Source organism: Belonocnema kinseyi, chromosome 1, assembly GCF_010883055.1.
Source record: "Belonocnema kinseyi isolate 2016_QV_RU_SX_M_011 chromosome 1, B_treatae_v1, whole genome shotgun sequence".
Lineage (NCBI taxonomy): Eukaryota > Metazoa > Arthropoda > Insecta > Hymenoptera > Cynipidae > Belonocnema > Belonocnema kinseyi.
The window spans coordinates 132,427,621-132,434,311 of NC_046657.1; positions in this window are offsets into that span (position 1 = coordinate 132,427,621).

Consider the following 6,691-nt stretch of genomic DNA (forward strand, 5'->3'; position numbering starts at 1 on the left):
TCAACATCATATCATGGATTTTTTCGATATTTTCTGGTGTAGTGACCTCTTTTGGGCGCCCAGATCGTTCAGCATCAACTGTGCTCGTACGGCCACAACGAAGCTGGTAAACCACTTATGAATCGTTCCAATCGACGGTGCAGAGTCCGGGTAATACTTATCCAGCTTGGCCTTGGTCTCGGATATCGTTTTCTTTCGAAGATAGTAGTGTTTCATCAAAACTCAAAACTCAGATTTTTCCATATTAAAAAATACTCGGAGGTTAGTCGGAGGTGTCGTAATGAGTCGGAGGTGTCGTAATGATGTCGTAAAGACATCGCCAAATATTGTTCGCACTGGGTAGCATTCCGATGCGTTATTGTGAATCCGACAGAAAAATGCTCGTTTCTGGTGAAGTTAATGTACAGGATTTTGGACTCCTTATTTCTATTATCCATGTCTCTCGACTTCACGAATGAAGATCTAGCTGCCCTCAAACTTATTCTGGTTTTGAAATCCTTAGTTACCTTAGAATCATTAGACTTATTCCGAAGAGGAAAACATCATTTACTTAATGTAAATAGATATAGGAGACAAGATTTCTGGGTCTGAAATGTTTAAAATTTAGTGCTGCATATCTTAGTCATATTTTTAGCAAAAAATTAATTTCTAACAACTTAAAAACGAATTTTCAACAAAATAGTTAAATTTTCAACCTAAGAAATGACTTTGAAAAAATACATTTTGTAACATAAAACTTTAATTTATACTTCAGACTGCAGTTGAAAAATTAATTTTTAACCAAAAAAATTCGTATTTTCAAACAAAGAAATTAATTTTAAACTAAAAAAGATCAATTTCCAAAGAACAAGAATAATTCGTCACCAAAGAAAATAAATTTCCGACTAAAAAGATATTTTTTCAAGAAAAAAAATGTCAACGATATAAACAAAAGAAAAAATTCTTACGTAATATATGGACGATCCCTTAGAAACAAATTTTAAAATAAAAGAAGGATTATTTACAACACAATCGAATTTACAACACAATAGTGAAATTTTTAACCAAAAAAATGAATTCACAAACAAAAAGACTAATATTCTTCCAAAAAAGACGAAATTTCAAAAAATACATCCATTTTCAACCACATGGTCATAGTCGAATTTTCACTTGAAAAATATTTATACACACAAAAAAATCAGTCCCAATAAAATATTTAAATTTTCTCGCAAAAAATTGAATTTTAAAAACCAATAATTTAATTTTCAAACCAATAATTTTGTACCGAAAACATTAATTCAAAATTTTAAAGATCAATTTTAAAACAACAACAAAAAATCCAATTTTTAACAAAACAGATATTTTTTAAACGAAAAACGGTTACATTATCAGTTTAAAAAATAAATTTATGTAAAAAAAAATTTGCAGTAAAATAGTTTAATTTCCCAAAAGATTTATGAAATTGCAAATATTTCATACCATAAGAAAAGAATTTGCACCTAAAGATGCATTTTTAACTAAAGAAATGAATTCTTAATTGAAATAGATGAATTTTTAAATAAGAAGAATATTTTTCTACAAAAAAAAAAGAAAGAATGTTTAATTGAGAAAGGTTAATTTTTAAGCAAAACAAACAGCAAATTTTTAACAGAAGTGGTAAATTTTGAAATAAAAAAATTTCGAATATGAGAAAAATGTTTAACGAAAAATGATACAGTTAAATTTTCAGTTTAGGAAATTGTTTTTTTAACCAAAAAAAGTATATTTTTTCTATGATTTTTAATTTTGTAAATGATTTTAAGCAACGAGGAGAAGTACATTAAACCTTTCTATATTCATGACCGTAGTAGTTATTTCATTTTGATAGAAATAAAGAAAACATCATCTAAGAATCAAAATGATTTTCATATTTTTATTTGTATCTTTTATATTTTGTTTTTTGCATGTTTTCATCATTTTTTAATTTATTCACAATTTCACAAAAAATTTGAACCTTTTTTTATTATCTTTTTACACATTTATATATTGATGTATATTTAGATTAAAATTAGAGGCAGTCTGCGCCTAGGATGCGGCAACCCGACGTGCAATGCTGTAAGTTTGATTGCCGCACCCAGCTTTTAATTGTTAACACATTGACTTAATTAACCTAATTAACAGAAATGAATCATTTTTAAATAAATTTCTAATTTTAATTTATTGGGACATATGGTGTCCAAACTATAAGTAAATTAAATTCAGTGTTTTACATCCATTATTATTTTAAGGTAATAATTATCTAATGTGGTTTCATTATCTATTATAGAGGGGCAAAGATGAGAGTGGTCTCCCTTATACTTTATCTTAATGAACTATTAATTGGAGAGCAAGAAATAATTCTTTGGAAAAATCTTCTTCGTATTCGAAATCTGTTGATACCTGTTAAAATTCGTATCGAAATCATTGAAAATCTCTTGAAAATAAAATAAATAAAATTTATTCGCTACAGCTTGCAAGAAGGCCTTTGAAATCATTTGACATTTGTAAAAGTCTCTAAAACCTTAGAAATACTTGTAAGTTCAATAAATCCTTTAAATCTTCTAAAATTTGTTGAGATTTTTAAAATCCTCAGAAATTTTTGTGATTAAACTGCCATTTGGGATTAAAATCGGTTTCGCGAGCATGGCTTGCAGTAACCTTGATCGTAAATCCAATCAGTTCGAACGTATAAACACACAGGAGGGCTGCATAATTTCGGTTAGATTTGACTGCATGGCGCAACCTGATGCAACTAACGCACTGAGAGTGCGGCCCTCGAGCTGTTGGTCTTCGAACGCAATAAATTCTGACTGTTTAAATCCAAGTTCCAGTGTAATTCATATCCCTTAAAATTGTTGAGATCTGTAGAAAAAAACATGAAATGTAATTTTGTTCAGAACCCCCCTAACATTTTTTTAAATCCTAAAAATTTCTTTGAAATCCCTTTAAATATTTGGCAATCGTAAAAATAAATTAAAATTAGTGGAAATCATTTGACATCCCTTGAGTATATGAAAATTAAATTTGAATTATTAATAGAAATTCTCTTAACAATACCGTTCAAATCGCTAAAAATCCTACAAATTCGAATCCCTAGATATTCGTAAGATCCTTCAGTTATCTAGAAACCCCTGAAAATATTTAGAAATCCGAAAAAATGTTTTGAAATTCCTGGGATTTTTTTTATAATCTCTTGAATATTTTTGTAATTTTCTAAAAGAACTTAAAATATATAAAGTCCTTTATAATTTCAACGCGGTATTAATACCTTCAAACAAAATGTAATGTATTCCTTAAAGTTATCTGAAAATCCCTTAAAATCGTTTTGAATAATTGAAAACCACAAAAATTTATTCAAAAAAGTAGAAATTATTTGAAATTTCTTGAATTGAAATTAAATTTGCATTATTCGTTGAAGTTCTCTAAAATTCGAAGTAGTACAAATACCAAATTTTTATTTTAATCCGTGGAAATTCCGTAAGGTCCTTTAAATCTTTTTAGATTCCTTGAGATACCTTAAAATCTTTGGAATCACTAGAAGCTCTTTGAATCATCGTTCTCCAGAATGTAGTTTTCTAAAAATCCCTAGGAAATTTTGAAATGTCTTGAAACTCTCGATAAAACCTTACAATCTTGAAATTGTTGAAATTCGTTGATTAATTTGTAATTATTTAAGTCTTTTAGAATTCTGTAAAATTTTTTAAAATTATTTGAGGCTAGTGAAATCCGTTAAAATAATTTGAAATCCTGCGTTATATAATTAAATCATTCGTTTGTAGTTTTTCTATTTTTTTTTTGCATCAATTCTTTCAATAGTTTAACATTATTTATTTCTATGCTATTTGCGAATAATGAATTTAGGCATTATAGACCGATAGTTATATTCCTTTAATATTTTTTCGTAAGAGTTCTAAAGGAACTAAAAAAACATTAGTCAAAGTATGACGTGAAGTTGATTCAATTTACCTGGTGACTGATTACAAATACAGATATTTACAAGACACATACAGGGCATGTCAACTTTGTCTGCATTTTTCTACATTTTGCAAAGTATTTCGCAAAATTTAGGGACAACATCATCAAGAAGTGGCCCTTTAAAAACCTGGTATATCTCGAGAATTCTTCTATTATGTCAGAATTGTGAGTAAAAAAAATTTGCAAACGATTCTAACCATTCAAATACTGTCGTCTGCTACCTGCTGATTTCTATATTTCGCAAAACTCATATTTGTTGTGAAAATAATTATTTCCTGGACAAATTTTTCGATTTGTCAACAGTTTATTGATCCGAGGATCTCGCAAAACCCCGGATATTCGATAAGTTTTCTTTCTTTCGTTCGCAAATTCTTCGGAAAAAATATATATTGAGTAAGTGCCGTACCTATAAAAAAATTCAAAGTTGGATTCAACCGACACCCTTAATTAAGTCTTTTAAACCTCTCCCATCCATACTTTGCACCCTATAGTTCCTTTCCTGGTGGACCGAAGGATCCGAAAGGACCCTCTACAAAGTACCCTTGAAGACCCCACTGAGTCCCACTTCGGTTCCTTCTAAAAAGACTCAAAAAACAGCAAGATCAACTTCTAAATTGTTGAAATTCGGATTCTACGTTAAAAATTTCATTAGAAACTCACAGAGTAATCGCGAAACTTTTTATTGCAGCGTTAAAAACTTAAAAAAATAAAATAACTGGCATTTACATGGGACGAAGGCGGCTTCAAGTGCATCTTCTTTTAGTAGCAGTTAATAAGCGTTCCGTCGGTAACTTTAAGCATTTTTTCTGGATGCTATATAGCGCCACTCAGTGGAAACCTCAGACAACAACGCTGCGATGCGCCAGTCGAAATACATGGCGTGCGGTCTCCTTGTACTACTTCGTGATTCTCATAAAACTAGAACCGGCACACACCGACGCATTGCAATGTTGCAAAAGGCACTGGGCTAGTCAGCTAGTTCCGCACAGTCCCATGTGCGCAGAAAATGACGGCGTAAAGCGAGAGTGAAAGAGACGGGCAGATCAATTGATCTTTTTCACTCTCATGATTACAAAGAATATAGATTCTCTATCTCTTTCACATCTATGATATTCTGCTTTGTGATTCTGTTTCGCTACACCTATAGGTTGGCACCACTATTAAAAAGGCAATTTATAGCTTTTATAAGCATGAAATAATAAATTTTGTGCCCCCACCAGGCACTCATGTTGTGCACATGTACGCGCAGCAAAATTTCGTCACAGGGTGATTGTAAACATGCTCGCATTGCGCCACACCCTTTGCACACACTTCAGTTACAATCACAAATGTGTTTGGCCTAAATTTGTCCCAAAGATGTCCGCAGGGCTGGTCTTAAAGACGCCCCAAAAAGACCTATGAGAGACATGATTTTTTTTTTCATGATAAAAAGTGAAACACCTCCGTGGGGCACCAGGACATTAAAAGGACGTTCTAAAAACGTCTTTAAATGTACTACGACATTGTGAGTATAATGTGAGTCATTAAGAGCATGAAATTCAATGCCGAAACAGAATAATATTGTAGGGCATTAAAAAAGAAACATTTTTTTCCACGTACTTTTTTCATATCGTGCCTTACTTGGCTCAAAATGTTAATTATTGTTAGTTTTTTGGGGGGTTTGAAAGTGCTATAACTTTAATAATTTTGCTTTTATCGAAAAAAGTCGTTGAGATAAATTGTTCGTGTTTCTGAGTACTACGGAAAACCAAACATAGAATTTTTAAGTTGTTATGCTAAAAAAAGTTGTTATGATAACATTGTAAGGCTCCTGGAAAGAAACATTTATTTACTCCTGACTTTTTTTCTTATCATGCGTTGTATGGCTAAAAATGTAAGTTTTCGTTTTTTTAGGATTTTAAAAATGCTGTAACGCTGACAATTTTGATTTTATTAAATAAAGTCATATGAATAAATTGTTCGTGTTTCACAGTACTATGGACATGGTTTCGAAAATTTCGAAAATCTGCTTGGTTATGAAAAGAAGCAAGTCGTAGGAGGATCTTTTTCTTGCTACGAAAATGTGCTTAGTTACACCAAACTAATACAATAATCTTGTCACTCCCATTTAAAGTTCGCTTACGCACACCGTGATCCTTTATCACATTCTGAGGACACCCTGAGCCAGAAAAAACTATTTTTATGAAGGTGTCTGTACAGAATATATGAATATCCGTACAGAAAATGATTAAATTTTGAAAAAAGTGGTCTCAAAAATTTTCAAAATACGCTCACTTTTTGAATTTGTATGCAAAATGGCTGTCAAACAAACTTGACCTTCATTTTGAGATAGTAAACGAATTTCTCAAAGGAAATTCAATCAGTCAATTCTTTTGAGAGTTATCGTGCCAACGAAAAAAAAAACATCCACGGACGGGCAGACACATTCGTAAAAGCCTGTTTTTCGGATTCAGGGGGTCTAAAACGTGGACATTTGACAAAAACAGTAATGGCGAGAACGCAGTGATGGCGAATGTACGGCCTGGCAGCAACGAGCACGGTGTGCCCACTCCCATAGAAAAGTGGTGAACGGATTATAGTAATTGCTACGTCCCCTAGGTGGCGCCCGTGTGAATTCAGTGTAACGATCGCATAAATTTGCATTCCATCCGTTAGGAACAGCACCGTCGCTTCCATAGAATGCGCGGTTTCGATTCGAAATTATAAAATATTCGTGCGA